Raw genomic sequence first — 20,408 nt, 5'->3', positions numbered from 1 at the left:
CATATGAGACGTCACCCTGGAGGCGCGAGAGGCTCGTGCAGGTCTGGCCGATATAGCCCTCACAAAGAAATATCCAGGCATTCCAAATGTAATTGAGAGATGAACGCCGCCAAGACTTTGATAATAGCTGATATACCTTCTGACCATGGCTCCAAGATACAAGAACAGCACACAGACATTGACTTGGCAAGTCAATGCAACTAGATACTACGGCATAGTTGGATACTGTAGGAGAGCAGCATGTAGTCATGTCATCTTTTGCCTCCACAGTAGAACAACAACCAAGGTTGGCTCTAGAAATGTTGAAGGATTTGGAGAATGACTCCCAAAGGGAAAACTAAAACTTACTGATACACGGTCTGAGTGAAAAGTTCCCAGAGCCTAACTTGAATGCTATCATGACCATCCTTTTTTCTAACATGTTAGGAGATGAGCATCGAGGGGTGCACCTTGACAGAGTCCACAAGGTGGGCTCTAAATGGTGAGTTCAGCAACAAAGACCAAGATATATCCTGATCAAGTTTCACTATTCGGAAAGGATAGACATTTTAAAGAAAGCCTGGCAGCTTAGCAATGCCTTTTTCAGGGAATATACCTGTTATATATATCATGATGTTGGCCAGGCCACCCTATAGTAAAGATAAGAATTCAGGGGGATAACTAAAATTACGGGGAGTCAAGTAACGCTGGGCATATCCATTTGGCCTATCCTTTGACCTGAGAAGAGCAGGAATCTTCATATGTAGATTTGCTTCAATATTCAAACGTGCAATGGAGAGGTATGACGCACATTTTTGCATGTCCTTTTGCCAGGTTTGGGGAGGGCCGAGATTATGGACTCTCGTATTGTTGAATCGTGTAGCCCACTTCAGTGCATAAGTTAAAAAGAGTGCTTTTATGGCTGCCCTCACTGCCCTCACTTCCTCCTGAAGTATGGGCCTTTCCATGGAGTCCCTGAGTCACAGTAATCTGAGAAAGCTTTATATCATTAAGGTAAGCAACTTATTGGGGTACCAAACATGCCTCCCCAGATGAAAAGTCCAAGGGTAAACAGAAAACTCCTTAAGCTTAGCTGTATCATCAGACAGAACATTACCAGTATGGGCCAGCTGCATATCGACCATATCCCCTGTAACAAATAACCTCTTTTTTAAATGCAAAAGAGTGAGTTCAGATTTGTTGGTGCAGTGCAAGCGAAGACGCCCTCTTACAGCATTTATTATTTTGTAGTGTGAGGTGCCCTGCCCTTACCCATTCTAGCTGTTGCATTTACTATATACGAAGATCCTGGCCACCTGCCTCCATGAAGTCCTGCCATCCCTGATCCACCCTGACCCGAGTGTATTTGTGCAGGGACTTCAGATTCATGAAAGCATAAGCGTAGCCATCCACCTCATGAAAAGGCTTCCCTAAAGAAAATTCCAGGGATCCTGCAATTGCTAGATGCAGAAAAAGCCTTTGACTGAGTGGAATGGTCCTTCTTCCCTAAAGAAAATTCCAGGGATCCTGCCATTGCTAGATGCAGAAAAATCCTTTGACTGAGTGGAATGGTCCTTCTCATTCCTACTACTCCTCCTCATCAGCATCGGCCTAAGCCTTTTAAATGTGGTCTAAGCCAACTACACCAGTCCCAAATATAGGGTCACTCAGAATGGCCAAATGACCCAGGACTTTCAGCTATACCGAAGCTCTTGCCAGGGGTGCTCTTTATTCCTACTTTTATTTGCCCTTTTCATAGACCCCTTGGGCTGTAAATCCAGGAATCCGAGGCGTGGTGGGCACACACTTTACCATTATGTTAACAATGTGATGCTGACTTTGGGGTCCCCACAACCGTCCCTTCTAGCAATACGCTCCCTTTAACAGGCCTTAATGTGACTCTCCGAGATTAAAATCAATTATGATCTATATCTAAGGTCCTCAATTTAACTGGCCCATCTCCTAGGGAATTTTCCTTCTGCTGGGCTCAGAAACGTATCAGCTACTTGGGCATGCAGATTAACAGGACACCCTGGGGTGAGCTGTTCCAATCTAACCCCCCCCCCCTTATTGTCCTCTATTTGCAGGCCCTGAGATCTCTCAGGCCGCTTGACAATATCATGGAGAGGCAGCATCAATGTCCTTAAAATCAATACACTCCTGCAATTATTACACATGTTCTAGGCCCATGCTCTCCATGCCACTGGAATCAAGCTATCCTGGATGAAGAGGGGTGAAACCCCAAAACCGGTCCTAGGATGCTTGTTTCCAGTCCAGGGAGGACCTGGCTTGGCAGTTCGGGCTGGACTGTTCCCATGAGGCACAGAGCAAGACTGATTTGCATATGGCTGGGTTCAAACTGGAATGGCATGGTGAGCAAAAAAACGATGGATTTAGGCCCAGATCTCTGTACTGGGGAGAATGCACGACATTGTTCTGCATTCTGTCCATCAACTGTTGTTTTAGCATCTACCAATGAATGGCACAGCTCTACAACATGCTAAACCTATATAAGACAAAGATAATTCTCTCCCCAACATCCTCAACACCAAAATTGCTTGTATTCTCTATGCTCTTTACTCTGGACTCGATCAACCCTACTCAATCAGAATGCATTCTATGGGCACACTTAAATTATGAAAGGTGCTTAGCTTGCACCTCCACTAAAACTTATTCCTACCCAACAAAAGAAAAATCTGTATCAATGATCCGATGACTACACTAATTCCTCAATTACCATACTTCCCATCAGTAATATCAAATTCTACTGCAGTTTTCTAGTAGGTCCCATCTCTTTTCATCCTAACATCATGATAAGGTTTCTACCTTCACCACCCATTTCCTGTACAATCTCTCATGGTCAACAAATAATACTACTTATCACCAAATGGACACATGCACAATATTGGTTTCTGTAAGTGACTCGTCTTAGTGTTCAAACCTCTGCATAGGTTATTAGGTATCAAGATCCAATTCTGTGTATACTATACGCTCTAATAGTTGCCATTATTGTTATAACCTACATGTTTTTTCTATATAATTTGTTTGCATATATTCCAGTGCACTGCACAGCCATAATAAACACATGATGTTTTAAATATGTAAGAACTGGAACAATATTATCGGATGGGTAGGGCATTCCCAAGTGTGGAGTCTTAGGGCTCCAAGGCCAAGTTGAGAGCCTATTCTACCTTGGTTAGTACCAACTTGGGAGTGCCCTTCCCTGGCTAATATTGGTATTGTAAATCAGACCCTTTAAATCAGGATTGAAATTCACAAAATTCGTTTGTTAAAGGGTGTGTTTTTCACAGGGCTATTTAAGTGTAAGGTTCAAAGAGGCACAGCTGTTGGAGTTTTTTGTCTGATAAGGGTCTGCCATGTTTTCACTATGAAATGCATTATAGTGAAAGGCTGGTTTTTAACCCTGGGCGTAGTTCGCGAAGTAGCACTTCGCGAAGCTACGCAAAGTGCACTTCGCACTACGCAAGCTACGCGTAGCACTTCGCAAACTGCGTAGTACCTTGTTCGAACTGTGCCAGATGTCATTTTCAATGATTGCACAGTGCGGACAAGCAACCGGCACTGTGCTGTGGAAATATGGATTTTTCTGATCAGTTATGTCCCCTATCTTGGACCCCAACGGTTCCATGTATGAATCACAAGTACATGTATGTTCCCTCCAGTTCCAGTTATGAAGACGCAAACACATGTGCGTCCACCGTCAACATGTCCTCTGTCAGATCCACCATGAATAGGCCGGATATTCTATTCCTAAGTATGAAAGGCCACCGGCTTTATATGGTTCACTTATGCCATTTTACAGTCCAGGCAAGTAGGCCCTGATTCTGCCCTCGAACTCTTCTTGCCTTCTGCCTCTGAAAGCTCCAGTCTGAGCCTGCATCTGTGACCATGAACTTTGTCTCATTCTCTGCGCGGCTCACGAAGCCTGACATCAGCCCGCTGCCTGCCAAAAATTGTATTTCACCTTCGAAATTATCTGCTCCGTTCCCTCCCGATGCATTCCTGTCTAGCAGTTTAAGTAAACATTCTTCCAGCTACCGAGCAAAAGCCCGGTTTCCCTGTCTTTATGCAAGTAATTCATAGCCCTGTTACCATGGAATATTCCGCTCTCGCATCCAGTGTAGACACTTAGACGCTTGTACACGCACTAATGGTCAGTATAGTCAGTATAGAGTAAGATTCTACTCGAAGAGACCTCTCTTTTGGATAACTTAGTTCTTTAAACATAGGATGTTAGATATGATTTGGGATTAGGTTGACTTGACCCCCCAGACTTCTTGTCTCCACATGTAGAGCTAAATGTCAAGTCCCCTTCACCCCCTAGTTGCACGTCAATCACACGTCATGCTGCTGCGCACGCATCTATGCCAAGTATAATCTTATAGATCCACCTATATATGACATCATAACCAATTATGTTCCTTTTTACTCCTCATTACACCCATTTTCGGTTACGCATGTGAATCGTCATCTTCCTTATCAATTGTTACGCCTACCGCATTCGCTTCATTGTAATGTATGTTCTATAAAAGTCATTTCTTGTCAATAATGTATGTACTTCACTTCCTGAACCTTCGTGGTGACGGAACTTGGAGCAACCGATTATAATCGACCATTGGAATAAAGCCCATTCCGAACCTCTAATACCACGGATTCTGCCTCTTATTTACTGAGCTGTTTTATTATGTTTCTGTATCAAATTAAGTCCCGGTAATTAAATTATTTACCACATGAATGGCGCCCGAATAGGGACACTTTCTCATCTCACGCGCCGGCGGTGAGTTGCAGGCCCGGTCTCCTGCCACAGCTGGACGGACAATAACGCGTACCAGCAGGATTTCCTGTATCTCCCTCCGGTCAAGCGGGGGCGACTGAGGCTGCGATCAACACCCAGACGAGGCGGTGAGAAGTGCGAAGTATCCCGACCAGAGCCTAGCTGAGAGAGCAAGATCCGAGGTATACAGAGGCCCACCAGTTTCCGAAGTCCCAAGTCGAGTCCAGTCTCCGCAGTGTTCGAGTTGAGTCCAGTCCGGTTCAAGTTCAGTTCAGTTTCCGAGGCCTTCCGTTTCCGAGCTACCCGGTGAGTACCATTACTGGGGAGGCTTTCTGACGTGCACATAGTTTGTGCCGGTCAAGACGGGTTTGGGTACACAAATCCGGTCTGCACTGTTTTAGCCGTGTATCTGTACTGTTTAGCAGTATATCTAGTATATCAAGTATATAATTCAGAATGATTCAGTTTATGTCGAGTATTATGTTTAGTGCCTAAGTTTTCCTTAGATCGTCATCATTATTGATTGTTCAGGTAAATGTTAAATGTTAAATGTTTTAAGTACGTTCTGCATATTGTGGTGTGAATGACTGTTCATTATCGTGTTTACTGTATCAAGTTTGTTTAGAATCAAGTATCAGATCAGTTTTCAATATGCCGCTCTTTTCGAAATTAAGACAGATCACAACAAGAAAAGGGGTACTCGAAGAAGCCGTTCCTATTCCTTCTAGGGACACTCCAGGGTACTTCATGTATCATAAACATGGCTTAGACGCTATATTATTTCTTGATTTATGGGTAGACTACACCAAGGAATTACCAGAAAGTCAGAGGTGGCCCGCAGCGGGGACCTGGGATGCAGAGTGCATCATGAAAGTCGAGGAAGAGTTATGGAAAAGGAAAGTCAGACAGTCACAGAAAGACGCCGTTGAGTTATGGCGTAAAGAATCTCATAGACGTACAGAAAAAGCACTCCGACAGGAAGAGAAGAATAAAGAGAGTTCAAATAAAGTTCGAGAAAATCTATTAATTGAAGAAGGTATCCGAGTGAAATCAGAACAAGTAGACAGACAAAGAAATGCCCTTATGAATGGTATGTATCCCCTTCTGGCCGAAGGGTTACCTAAGGCTACTCCAGAGATACCAAAAGACTTGCCAACCCCATTATTTCCAATAAAGGTACATCCTAAGGAGCATCCTAGAACCGCAGAAGATGTTTTTCTTTCCTCATATTTAGATGACGCAGCTCCCGAGTATGCTAATTCCGCCCCACATAGACCGTCTGCCAGGGAGGTTCAACGCCAAGATCCAGTACCCGTATCTCTACAGCAACGAGTTCCGGCAAGCACATCTGTTTCTACATCTGTCCCTGCAGATACTTCTATAGCTGTGTCCACACCTATAGTTGCTGTATCGCGTTCAACGAATCCTTTCACGCCCAATAGCCCAGATGGGGCTACGGGAGGTGCTAGCAACATTTTTTCTACGCCACCCAGAATAAATAAACTTACTTTTCAAGAGTCAGCACATTCACGTACACCCAAACTCATAAATGCCCGTACGCTTAAGGAACTTCTTGTAGATTGTAGATATGACCCTGTGCCCGGCAAAGAGGACGAAATGATCATGGCATCATTACGTATCAGACGAGCCGCGGTGTATTTAGGGAAATTACCAGGAATGACTGCGCATCTAGATAATATATACCATTTTGTCCAAACAGGGCGAGATTCTGAATGTATTAACAGAGCTATGGAATACCAGAAAGTGGAGATACAGGGGGAACTGTTACGTTTCCTCATAAATTGTGTGATCAGAAATCAAGACCGACCGGGGGTAGACCCGGAAGCAATGCAAATTCTTACTAGATGGAGCCAGAATATATCAGAAGGTAGACATGATAAGCAAAATTGTATAGTAGCCATGTGCCGAAAGATCCGTAAAGAAATAGAACGTTCACATGAAGAGAGATTAGCGGTAGACCAGTCCGAGCAAAACGAGGAAGAAGGATCAGGACTGTCCATAGGACAGTCAGACACCATAGCCTATGTAGGTAGAGGAAGATCTTGTAATAGTAATAGATGTCTTATTGACCCGATACGTCCGATATGTCCAGATAATAACAGGAATTTTCAAACACCTATAGTTCATATAAGGTCTAACGAGCATTCATTCCAAGCCGCTGACAAATTACTCCGAGAACGAAGGGGTTATCATTTTCTCGATTCTATGGATGAACAAGAATTAGCCAGGTCAGCTGTCCATTGGGTTGACAGTCCCGGAAAGTATAGTGATGATACAGTAGCACGCACATTTTTGAATCTCACCCCAGATGAACAGCGTTTAGCTGGGATTTATATGATTCAACAACTCCTTATACTATATCAGAGTCAGCATTCGGACCCTGGTCCCTTACCTGATATATTGACTGAATTACTCATGAATAGATGGAGAGGTTCAGGTACTAAATTAATTAAAGAAATACTAGAATCAAGAAAGCAGTATATTCTTTTTGTATGTTCGGAACATGTCTCATTGCCCATCAAGGAAAGAACAACGTATTACATGGATAGACAGAATCCCTTACGAGAAGTGCACCCAATAAAAGGCGAGGACAATGAGTTTAAACGCGTATTTGTATATACGCCCATATCGAAGATAGAATTGTTAGAAATGAAGAAAGTGGTACCCAGTCATGATAAAGACCCAGCGGGTTTTCACCGAGAAATTAAAGACATGTTACTCATGGGAGAGTATACCTACCCCGACATTACGACAATATTAAAGGTATTAATGCCTGCTGGCATTTATGAGAAACTCAGAGAAAAAGAGTGGGAGGTAGGAGACCAAAAGATAGAATGGTCAGTATTAGAAGCAGAAGAAAAGGCCCGAACTGCAGGAGCAGGACTTGGGGATAAAACTAAAGCACTACCAGGTTTATTAGTACAGGTACTGCCACGTTTATTAACTACGAAAAAGGAAGACTGGGGTACAATTTCAGCCTGTAAACAGAAGCAAGATGAAGACACTAGTGATTACTATGCCCGATTTGAAAAATGTTTCGGTATAAATAGTGGCATAAAAGCAAGTAGCGAATCATACCCACATCTGTTTGTAACAAAATTAGTAGAAAATGCCCTGCCTCAAGTGAAGAATAGAGTATTAAAATTCGAGAGTACCTGGCAAGGTAACACTCCATCACAAATGTTACAAATGTTACAGTACCATCACAATAGAATTAGAGAGGAACAAGAACATGAACACAGACGCATGAAAGACACGAAAATGAAAATGCTAGTTTCCCAGACAGTTCCAGCTGAAGGACATAAAAAGGGTACGACACATTCCAGTGATTCAACAGGACCTGTAAAAGGGACATGCAATTATTGTAAAAAGCCAGGTCATTACGTGCACGATTGTCCAGTTTTGAAACATAATATCGCCATAGGTAATACAAAAGAAAGACCACGGCCACCTAGACAGGATCAGAATGAACAAGGAGCCCCGCAGCATGCACAGTCCATGCCAGCTCCACCACAGTCTATACAGTTTGTGCCAGCTGCACCAGCGTTGCCTGTTGCTGCCACACAAACCACGACACGACAACTGTACCAGACCGCACAGTACGACTACCCTGATTACCAACGATACGCATGAACCAGCCTAGAGAGGGAAGTTGACTTACCCCTTATCGAGATCCCAGTAGACCAAGAAGGACCTTATGTACATAGTGAATTATTAGGCCAAGACAGAAAATTTTTACTCGATACAGGGGCAAGTCGAACAACCATAAAACGTAGTGAAGTTCCAGGGGCACCCCTCTCAGGCTCTCAGAATATTTCCCTTGGTTTTTCAGGAAAACCTATTGTTAATGAAGTGTCACAACCTCTTCCACTTACGATAGGACCTTTGACCCGAACTACAGATTTATTGCTTACTAAATCATGTCCAGAAAATCTGTTAGGAATAAAAACACTGAAAGCTCTAGGAGCTATAATATGTTGTTCTCCGGAAGGAGTAAGATTGTTTTTACGTGATTTTAAAGGTCACTATGTATCTAGAGACATGGATCCCCGACTGCAGACCTTACCTACACATCTATGGGCACAAGGCCCTACTGATGTTGGTTGCATGAATATTACACCATATCGAGTCACACTAAAAGCAGGAGTGGTATTACCACGAATGCGACAATACAAGTTACCACCAGATGCTGTAGTGGCTTTACTACAAATCATTGACGAGCTCATTACCCAAGGAGTGGTTGTGGAAACAGACTCCAATGTATGTAATTCACCGATAATTCCGATTCTTAAACGAACAGATCCAAAGGCCCCGCCAGTATATCGACTGGTTATTGATCTGCGCGAATTAAACAAATGCATTGTACCACAATTCCCTGTGGTCCCAGATATCTCGTCATTACTGACAGCTATTGATTCCGAAGCAACATTCTTTACTGTAATTGATCTCAAGAATGCCTTTTTCAGCGTCCCAATAGATCCGGAAAGCCAATATTTGTTCGGATTTAGTTTAAATGGACGTAGCTTTAAATTCTCCCGCGCACCTCAAGGATTTACAGAAAGCCCCAGCATCTATAGCCAAGCACTGAAACGAGAACTCGACAGTATCCACATGCCAGTTAACACTGCTCTGCTTCAATATGTCGATGATCTACTGATCACCGCGAGAAGCGAACCCGAATGTGAGAAAGCATCACTGACAGTTTTACAATTTCTAGCCGAAAAGGGGCACAAGGTGTCCCCTTCTAAGCTGCAATTCTGTGTCCAGCGAGTTGTTTATCTTGGACACTCGCTGTCCAAGGAGGGAAGGCAGCTTACACCCGACCGCATTCAGTTAATAGCTAACATGCCAATACCCAAGACACAAAAGGAGGTGCGGGCTTTCATAGGCCTCACTTCATATTGTAGGCAGTGGATCCCTCAGTATGCATTTCTAGCAAAACCACTAATTCAGTTGACAACACAGGAGGCAGCCATATCGACTGTTCTCCCTTGGACTCAGGAACATACACAAGCTTTTGAAAGCTTAAAGAAAGCTTTATGTCAAGCACCTGTCTTAGCAACGCCATGTTACAGTAAACAGTTTACACTTTTCGTTACAGAACGCGAAGGTACTGCCTTGTCAGTACTCACACAGGAACAGGCAGGAGCACACAAACCATGTGCTTATTTTTCTAGTACATTAGATCCAGTAGCTCAGGCTTTGCCTGCATGCCTAAAATCAGTGGCAGCGACAGCTTTAGCAATCAGACAAAGCGATGCCATAGTGTTAGTGTTAGGACATCCATTGACAGTTCAAGTACCACACGCAGTAGAGGTTCTTGTAAATAGAACGCAAACACAACACTTGACTATAGCGCGACTTACAGGGTACGAACTTACATTGTTCCAGCCACATATAGAATTCAGACGCTGTAACACATTGAATCCTGCCACACTTTTGCCAGTAATCGGAACAGACCCACTAGCCCATGACTGTATTGAAGTTATTACAATAACGACGAAACCCAGACAAGACTTAACCGATGTCCCATTGTCAGATCCAGACCTGACATTGTATGTAGATGGTTCATGTATGAGAACAAATACAGGAGAGTTAGTGGCTGCTTACGCAGTCACAACAGATACTGAAGTCATTGAAACAAATCGTATAAATACTTTGTCAGCTCAAGCAGCAGAGCTCATCGCTCTGACACAAGCCTGTATTCAAGCCACAAATAAAAAAGTCAACATATACACTGATTCACGTTATGCATTCGGAGTTGTACATGACTTCGGCGTGCTGTGGCGAGAGAGAGGTTATTTAACTTCCCACGGTGCCCACATTCAGCACGGACCCCTCATTCATGCCTTATTAGATGCGATACATCTACCGACTGCAATATCAATTATGAAATGTAAAGCTCATACGAAAGTCACTGATATCATTTCTCAAGGCAATGATCTAGCCGACAGAACAGCTAAACAGACTGCTCAAACACAAACATCCGACATGACAAAGACAATAGTCCCGACGCCGACACATTGTATGACAGTTAAAGATCCTACTTTTGACGTAATTGACATCCAGACACATGCTACACCAGATGAAATAAAGAAATGGACCGAATTAGGAGGGATCCAAACGGATCAAGGATGGATGATGAAGGAAAAGTCTGTGTGGTTCCTTCCTGATTCAATGGTCCAAGTTATAATTAACACTATACATAGTCCAGCACATCTAGGAGAAAAAGCTATGCTAGATAGCATTCAACACATTTGGTTCAATAAACATTTACGAGCAGCAGCCAAACAAAAGGTCCGTACCTGTATGATCTGTTGCCAGTTCAACCCAGGAAAAAGCGTTCCCGTAGAACAGGGTGGATTTCATCCTCCTGATCACCCTTTTGAAGTCCTCCAGATGGATTATATCCAGATGGAACGATGTCGAGGATTCAAATATGTTCTCGTAGTTGTTTGTGCTCTTTCCCGTTGGACGGAGGCATACCCGGTTTCAGATTACACTGCCCCGACTACTGCCAAACAGTTGGTTCGAGAATTCTTCCCACGATACGGTTTACCACGTGTTGTTCACTCAGATAACGGCCAGCCGTTCTCATCCGAATTAATGAAACATGTTTCACTTCTGTTAGGCTATCAGTGGAAGTTCCACTGTGTCCGACACCCCGAGGCAGCAGGTCTCGTAGAAAGACATAATCAGATACTGAAAATCAGATTGTCCAAAATATGCAGAGAGAAAGGTGTCGACTGGGTAGTAGCGTTACCCGTTGCACTCTTTTACATGAGAATGGTAGCACATTCTCGAACAGGGCTATCCCCGTATGAAGTGATCTTCGTCAGACCACCAAATATGTGGGGGACGCCTATACCTCGCAAAATAACTGATATTGACTGTAATATGCTGACAGATTACTTGGCTTCCTTGATGTCTGCACTACAATCTTGTCGTTCACAGGTAGCCGCAGCTTTTCCTGACAACACTGAGGTGAAACCCCATGACGTGGTTCCGGGAGACTTGGTCCTCGTGAGGAACTTTGATCGAAAGACTCAGCTGGAACCTAGGTGGAGGTCACCTCAGCTGGTGTTGCTCACCACAAGAACAGCCGTGAAGATCGAGGGCAGGAAAGGCTGGATTCATTCAAGTCATATCAAGAAATTCCATGGACTATCAGCAGATGTGAATACCACACCTCGTGTGTCTTCACCCATTGACTCAAAACTTCCTTTTGTTGAAAAAAGTAGTCCTGAACTTTATAAACTAAAGCTTAGGTCCAACCAGTCAAGCAATTTGATTGTTTAAGTCCTCTCCAAGGTGAAGCGGTTGAATTGTCTCTGACATGTATCCCTTGGACCTAAATAGAGAAAGCACCCGAAAAATGTTGAAACGACATGCGTACTGTAAATCACTGCGTAGCCATTGCATAATGACGTTATTAATTTTGTTTTTCTTGAGTCTTTTAATAATTACTGCAAGTATATTGTTGCACATATATTATCCTATTTCTAGACATGTTTACAATGTTACTGCTGAACATTCTTTTAGTGAATTACCTCCGCTTGAGCTGTCTTATAGATTTGCGCTGCGCAACAACACGTTTATTAGTATGTTACATCATTCCCATCAGGTTAGCAATGCTACAAATTGTTGGATATGTGGCCGACTCCCTCCCTATCAGAATTATAAAGGAATTTTACCTCTCTTTCCATACCCGTTCACACACAACGGCTCCTGTGGAGCATGGTTTAGTTTAATTAATTCTCTAGATTCGAATTCTGCAGTTTATCAAGATAACTGGGTATGGGGAAATTTGAACTTAATTTTGCTTAAGGTCTGCTACCCCAACAAGGAGGGACTTCCCCAGAGAACAGGAACTGATCTAGAAAATGAAGTGTATGGATTAGGTAATTTCACGCTTAATCTTATGATCCTAAATGTCGAATCCGAAGCTACTCCAATTTTGCCCGCTATGTCAATATTTCCAGTAAAGGGTGAACTATGTGTAAGGAAAAATGGTTCCATACATATGGGCCATAGTAAATGCACGACTGTAGTAGAGTTTAGTGATCAAGGCAAGTCCACATTTAGAGCTTCCCGCCATTCCTATTTCATATGTGGTCAGACGGCATATGTACGTTTGCCTCTAGACTGGGATGGTACTTGCTATATTGGATTCCTTTTGCCACCTGTTTTTTTAGCTCCTCCTGATTATCACAGAAATATTCATTTAGTAAATAGTAGAGTAAGGAGAGATCTCCCGATAGTCGATTACACTGAAACAGAATGGGAAAAATACACAGATTTCAATAAAGGTCTTTTCCCCTATATAGGTACCGTTACTAATAGTAAGCTGATACGTAGATTAACTAGAACCCTTGAAGCAGTAGTGAATGAAACTATTTCCGCTTTAGGCAATTTAACAGAAGAGCAGTCTGCTATGCGGATTGTTGTGCTTCAAAATCGTCTTGTCCTTGACGTCATACTGGCCGATAGGGGCGGAGCTTGTAAGGTCATCGGATCAAGCTGTTGCATTTTCATACCAGAAAATTCGCCATCTGTATATAAGGCCATAACTCGCCTTCATAAGATTGTAAGCCAGATACACCAGAACCCAGGCACCTGGACTTGGTCCGGTTGGTTTTGGAGTGTATTATCTACCTTTGGATGGAAGGTCCTATCTTTCCTAGGTATTGGCCTTCTCATACTATTCAGTTGCTGTCTATGTCTACAATGTGGACCAGCGATCTGTGGTCTGTGTGCCACATCGTGTATTCCACCACCAAGATTTCATTCGTCACGGAAGAAGAAAGAAGAACAAATGATGTTATATGAACAGATCAATGGATTGATGAAGATTGATATCTCTTAACGGGCAAGTAGGGGACAAGGAGGGAATGTGGAAATATGGATTTTTCTGATCAGTTATGTCCCCTATCTTGGACCCCAACGGTTCCATGTATGAATCACAAGTACATGTATGTTCCCTCCAGTTCCAGTTATGAAGACGCAAACACATGTGCGTCCACCGTCAACATGTCCTCTGTCAGATCCACCATGAATAGGCCGGATATTCTATTCCTAAGTATGAAAGGCCACCGGCTTTATATGGTTCACTTATGCCATTTTACAGTCCAGGCAAGTAGGCCCTGATTCTGCCCTCGAACTCTTCTTGCCTTCTGCCTCTGAAAGCTCCAGTCTGAGCCTGCATCTGTGACCATGAACTTTGTCTCATTCTCTGCGCGGCTCACGAAGCCTGACATCAGCCCGCTGCCTGCCAAAAATTGTATTTCACCTTCGAAATTATCTGCTCCGTTCCCTCCCGATGCATTCCTGTCTAGCAGTTTAAGTAAACATTCTTCCAGCTACCGAGCAAAAGCCCGGTTTCCCTGTCTTTATGCAAGTAATTCATAGCCCTGTTACCATGGAATATTCCGCTCTCGCATCCAGTGTAGACACTTAGACGCTTGTACACGCACTAATGGTCAGTATAGTCAGTATAGAGTAAGATTCTACTCGAAGAGACCTCTCTTTTGGATAACTTAGTTCTTTAAACATAGGATGTTAGATATGATTTGGGATTAGGTTGACTTGACCCCCCAGACTTCTTGTCTCCACATGTAGAGCTAAATGTCAAGTCCCCTTCACCCCCTAGTTGCACGTCAATCACACGTCATGCTGCTGCGCACGCATCTATGCCAAGTATAATCTTATAGATCCACCTATATATGACATCATAACCAATTATGTTCCTTTTTACTCCTCATTACACCCATTTTCGGTTACGCATGTGAATCGTCATCTTCCTTATCAATTGTTACGCCTACCGCATTCGCTTCATTGTAATGTATGTTCTATAAAAGTCATTTCTTGTCAATAATGTATGTACTTCACTTCCTGAACCTTCGTGGTGACGGAACTTGGAGCAACCGATTATAATCGACTATTGGAATAAAGCCCATTCCGAACCTCTAATACCACGGATTCTGCCTCTTATTTACTGAGCTGTTTTATTATGTTTCTGTATCAAATTAAGTCCCGGTAATTAAATTATTTACCACAGTGCAATCATTGAAAATGGCATCTTGCACAGTGCGAGCTGTAGTTTTCTGCTGCTCGAGTAGATTTTTACTCGAGCGGCAGCTTTCTCAACGCGAACTGGTAGCTTCTCATCGCGAGCGGTCGCGAGCATACGCGACCACTCGCAATGAGAAACCTGACGTCCTCGCATTGGGAATCTCGCCGGGAGGTTTATTTTCCATGCTCGCGATCGCCAACTTGATGTTGCTGATTGCGAACAAGGAAAAAGCCTCGCCGGGATGTCATTTAGCTTGCTCGCGGTCGCCAACTTGACGTTGAGAACCGCGAGCAAGCAAAAAATGACCGCAGCACTAGGCAACACTACGCTACGCGTGTTCGCACTGTGCTACGTGCAATTCGCGTAGTGCGAAGTAGCGCGAACTTTGCAAACTACACGAGCGTAGCGTAGTGCTTTGCCCAGGCTTACTGGTTTTAAGGGGTACTAAAAGGATATATAGTGTGATACAAATTGTATTTCCAATATAAATCATGTGTTGGTGGTGACTTATTAATTTTAAGAATTGTGATGCATTCTAAGATGATTTCACTAAGTGTAAGCTAATGCTGACATTCAAGTGGAGTTAGATGAACCATGAGTGAAGGAAAATGTTTTTTTTCACCTGATTTCTGAAAATGATGGTAAGGGCCCCAAAGGCTAAAAGGAGGACATAATGTCTATACATTTACGAATACTTTCCTCTGTCATTAGAGAGGAAAGTCTAATATGTTGAGTAAAACATGTACTTCCCACAGGAGCTGCGAGCTATTAGCTGGTTCCTTAGTGTTCTAGTGCAGTTTCATCACAGAATTCCAAAGAACAACTAGAGCACTAACATTATATTCATTCCAAAAATGTGTCACACCTAAACGCCAAGATGGTAGGATAGGGCCTGTTCAATTAAAATCTTTTCCAACAGATGAGAGTGGAGAAATGTACTAAATGATGTTTCACTCATTTTGTCATAGAAATGACAGTTAACACTCTGGAATGCTGAAACAATTCCACATTTCTATAAACTCTCTAACATCTTCCTCATCTGTGTCAGAGATAAGTCTGGAAGGATGAGTGAAACATGAACTTTCAACAGCAGCAGCTGTCTCTATGTTGACTCCCCACAGGACTACTGTTGCTCCTCCAGAGTTTTCTAATGAACAACTAGAGTGATAATATTCTGTACCCCCAAGAAATGGAGACAAACCTGTAAACTTTGAGATAAATCTCACAGAATGAGAGAAGGTGAGGGCTTATAGGGGTGGATATGGAAAGCGGTGGGACCTTAACACCATTAGGTTTACAAAGCGTGAGAGGGTGGGCATTGGAGAGGGGCAGGGCTTTGTGCCAAGCACAGACACCAGCAACCGTAAAACACAAAAAGGTTCTGAGGCTGCCGCTAATGTCCTGAGGAGTTTGCATCACTGGTCATGTTCAATAGCAAGACAGGTTAACCTGCCATGCCCCAACTCCAAACACAAGATGGAACCCCTCACTATGGAAAGACTTCAAGCTCATGTTGCGACCCACTGTGTGATATCATCTCTGCACCAGAACACTGTGTGAGCAGAGATGATATTGTTTGACACACAGTGACACTATGTCTGCTGGCCGGTCTGTAGACACCATATTGCTGAATAAGACATCACATAAAATCTTGTCCTATGGAGCATAAACAAATTCCAAAGGACTGCTTTTGCCACACATAAATTGCAACAAAAGCATGGGTTATTGTTGAGATGAATGGATGAAAGAGAAGGAAGAAATGAATTAGGAAAAGAAGAAAAAGGAAAGCCTGGACACTCTAGTTAGCAAAACATATATATAACTTTATAATTTCATTGAGTAGCCAAAAAAGAATACTTATATACACATGGGAAAGAAGAAGCACAAACAATTCAGAATAATGGACAGTAGAAACACAAATATTATTTGGAATAATGTACACAGAGTGTGTTAATAAATAGAAATCCGATATGTAGACAATACTCTCCTACTCCAAATGCTGGAAGTCCCTAACCAATCGTGCAAAATGTCCTTGGGACAACCCTACCCACATTTTCAGCAGTTCCATTTTGAATTACTGCAAACATGCCCAAAATAGCATGTGTCAGCATTTTCAAGATGGTGAAAGTCTTTGGCCCTACTAAACTTGGGCCCTGAGGGCTAGAAGTGTGTGTGGAGGAGTCATTGGGAAATCACCAGTGTAGTCCCACATCTAACAATAGTCCCACATTTAACAATAAAATATAGTTTGAAGAAGGCACTGTACTCACAACAGACTCAGAGAGAGAGCCTGATAGGGCAAATGCATGGTTCTTAAGCAAGCAGACAGGAGACTCAAGAATAGTCTTTGCATACAGTTCTCACTCTTTCACCCTACATATTCTGTTCAGTTTAGAGGAGCAATCTGTGACCATTCAAGTTAGCCTTTTGTTTGCTCTTGGAAAGAATTTCACACCTTTATCAGATTACTGGGGCACAGAAACCCCATGGAAAGGCTGGTCTGTAAGTGGAACGTATGCTAATTGGCCTTCTGACAGTGCAAGTACGTAAAGGAAAACTTTCTAAACTGTACTTTTCCTTAATATTCATTATTATAGTGGTTTAATCTTTTTTCTAGCTTTACCCATTCCAAATATATTATTAGTATATTAATCTGCACTTTATTTTTCTACATAGCACAAATTGGTCTGCCACCGTGAAAATAGATTGTAGGTCCTTTTCTCAGTAGAGATATGGTAACATTAGTTTTCTACATGTCCCACTTTCAAGTACCATGCACCCTGCCTTTTGGGATACAAGGCTTACCTACGGGTGACTTACTAATATTTTAAAGGAAGGCCTTTTACTTTCCAAAAAAGTGTTATTTTTACAGAACGCACTGCAAGTTTTACACTGCAGCAGCCAAGCTACAATGCTAGGCCTAAAGCCATGGTGACTTTTGTAACACTAGTGGATGACACAATAAGTGCTGCAGTCTACAGGTGACGGGGTGTATTTATGCCCCAAATACTGTGGCTTTGTAAAACAGTTAATTATGCCAATCAGGGATTCACCAATTTCCCCATGTTTTAGGGGTCAGATTGCATACATAGTCAAAACTGCCATGGACTACACAAGACTTGGAACACATTCAAAATATAATACAATGTGAAAGGAATATATTAAGGACCTCATTTATTTCAGGAACTTGTAGTAGCCCAGATGAGAATTTGTTTTTTATTTTAGGCACATTCTGTGAGCACTGTCTATAGTTCTTCACTAGAACTCTGATCTTCACAGCAAGTTATTCCCGGAAAAAGGCTTGGTGTAATGCAATCTGCTCGGAGTCAGTCAAAATGAATAATTTTTGGTACTGTACAGCTGTCTGATTTACAATGTCATTTAAAACCATCTGCGTCTGGTTTCGGGACAATCCGAGTAAACGATTTAACTTTAATACACAGAAGGCATTACAGGCTTTTTCTGAGGCCAAGCAAGACAGTTTATTATTCATGTATTCTTGCACTCAAAGTTGGCATATTCAATGGCAAATGTAAACTTTAAATGATAAGTGTCAATGACTTAGCTACTATATGACATGGTTTCCTGGCTCGCCTCCGAGACTTCCCACAAGCTTGTTTAGGTCACAAAAGGGACAGCATACCAATTCAATTAATCATTTCTTTTTTTCGTCGAACTTAATTATTCCTTCAAGATTTTAGTCTCTGCACTGCTCTGAGTTGAATTTTACCAACAAAACCTGTTTACCCTGCTTCAGTCGAGCTGCCGAGGCAGATTTGAACTTTGTTATCCAGGCCGAGATAAATTTCAAGAACGTCTGTTGATTCAGTTAATAGATTACTCATGAGGTCTCTGTAGAAACTTCAGTTTGGGGCCAAGAAGTCTGACCCTGTGACTGGAGGTCTTCTGTCTCTTGCTGCTGATACACCACCCCCAGGTGAGGTGAGCCTCTGGCAACTATATAGATGCTTACTACAAGCATTCAATGCAGGGCCTAGATATTGTAGTTTAACTACTGCAATAGAGTGTAACTGAATTTCATAGGAAGAGGCGGCCTGCAGTAAATTAAATGTACACCGACTAAACTGACTAAAAATTCCAGAACTTTGCATTAAGTGAAATTCATGCACTATTTTGGTCCAGGGAGTCTGGTTCACACATCAAATATCTTGTGAAAGGAAATCTCCTGCCGGTATCTTGAATGGCTTTTGGTGCGAAGTCACACGAGATACCATAGAATCACACTTGGTGTTAAAAGCTTATTTTTGCATAACTTCACATCATTTTCAAGAAATGGTGTGAAATTTCACAAGGAGAAATTCACTATTTTGCACCGCAGATAACGTAAGCTCTGTGGTCACATAACTGACCTGGTCTAAACTGAAATATTTCCTTTAATATATGTCTAATTCATAAGCCATTTAAGTTTGATTCTATTTCGTTGTACCTTTTTTTTGTATTTATATCAATTCATCTTACTTCCAATAAAAGGTTAAAATAATTGTTTTCATTCCTGAAATCTTGCCTAAGGATGCCTAACGAAGATAAAGTTCTTATAACTTCCATTTTAGGCATATGCTTCTCTTTCCTTCTTTTTACTATGTTGGAACATTTTACAGACTCTGTGAGATGACTATTTTCTAGTGCGATTTTGCACTGGTGTCATGTGTTCACACAAGGTTCAGAGGCCGTATCTCAATTCACTTTTTGGGAGAAACACAGAGCCAAGCACCTGCTTATGCTCCTGCAATGCGTAAAGTGAAGTCATTTCACCTGGCTGATGAGGGCTGTTACCCCAAAACCGGACCCAGGATGCTTGTTTCCGGTCCAGGGAAAACCTGGCTTGACAGAACGGGCTAGACTGTTCCCATGAGGAACAAGGTCAAGACTGATTTGCATATAGCTGGGTCTGAACTTGGATGGGGACGTGAGCTAGAGAACGATGATGGATTCAACCAAGATCTGTGATCTGAAGTTTCAGCGCTCCATCCATCATCTCCTTATGTTTGCATCTTTCTCTTTTGAGCATCAGCGCCTAGACGCGCTTTATAAGTTTATTTTTCATTTAATTTCTTTTGTACCGTTATTTCTTAGAGTTGTGCTTTATTTTCAGGTAACACAGCCCGGGCGCTGCATGCAAGGTGCCTCTCTCTGTTTTTTAAGCTGTGCAATCTGAAAATAAAACGCTAACTCTGAGAAATATGCGGTTACATGAATTCACTTTTCGTACTGCAGGCATAAAATTGGAACTCTGTCCCGCGCTGTGCCAGGAAAAGCCGATCATAATACAGCCCCAGGGGCGAGCAAATATTGCATTTTTGCACTGGTTTCATGCAAACGTTTTTGCACTAGCTGGACAGTGAAAAATTAAGTGCAAACCTGCACTTCACAGGTACATTAGTACAGCTTCTGGTCCTAGGCGTTTCCTAGGGCCATGAGGCACAGGGTCAAGACTGATTTGCAATGGGCCATGTCTAAACTGGGGTGGCGTAGTGGGCAAAAGAACGATGGATTTAACCCAGATCTCTTGACTGGGGGAGA

General features: G+C 42.5%; 1 protein-coding gene across 2 annotated transcripts in view; it reads right to left on the bottom strand.

The window, feature by feature from the left end:
* Nucleotides 1-20,408, bottom strand: part of LOC146805677 (amine oxidase [flavin-containing] A-like) — a 675,430-nt gene that overhangs the window by 287,820 nt on the left and 367,202 nt on the right. The gene's annotated exons all lie outside the window — the stretch shown is intronic.

This window comes from Triturus cristatus, chromosome 8, assembly GCF_964204655.1.
Source record: "Triturus cristatus chromosome 8, aTriCri1.1, whole genome shotgun sequence".
Classification (NCBI taxonomy): domain Eukaryota; kingdom Metazoa; phylum Chordata; class Amphibia; order Caudata; family Salamandridae; genus Triturus; species Triturus cristatus.
The sequence above is the reverse complement of the archived record's forward strand: the minus strand, read 5'-3'. Positions and strand labels throughout refer to the sequence as shown.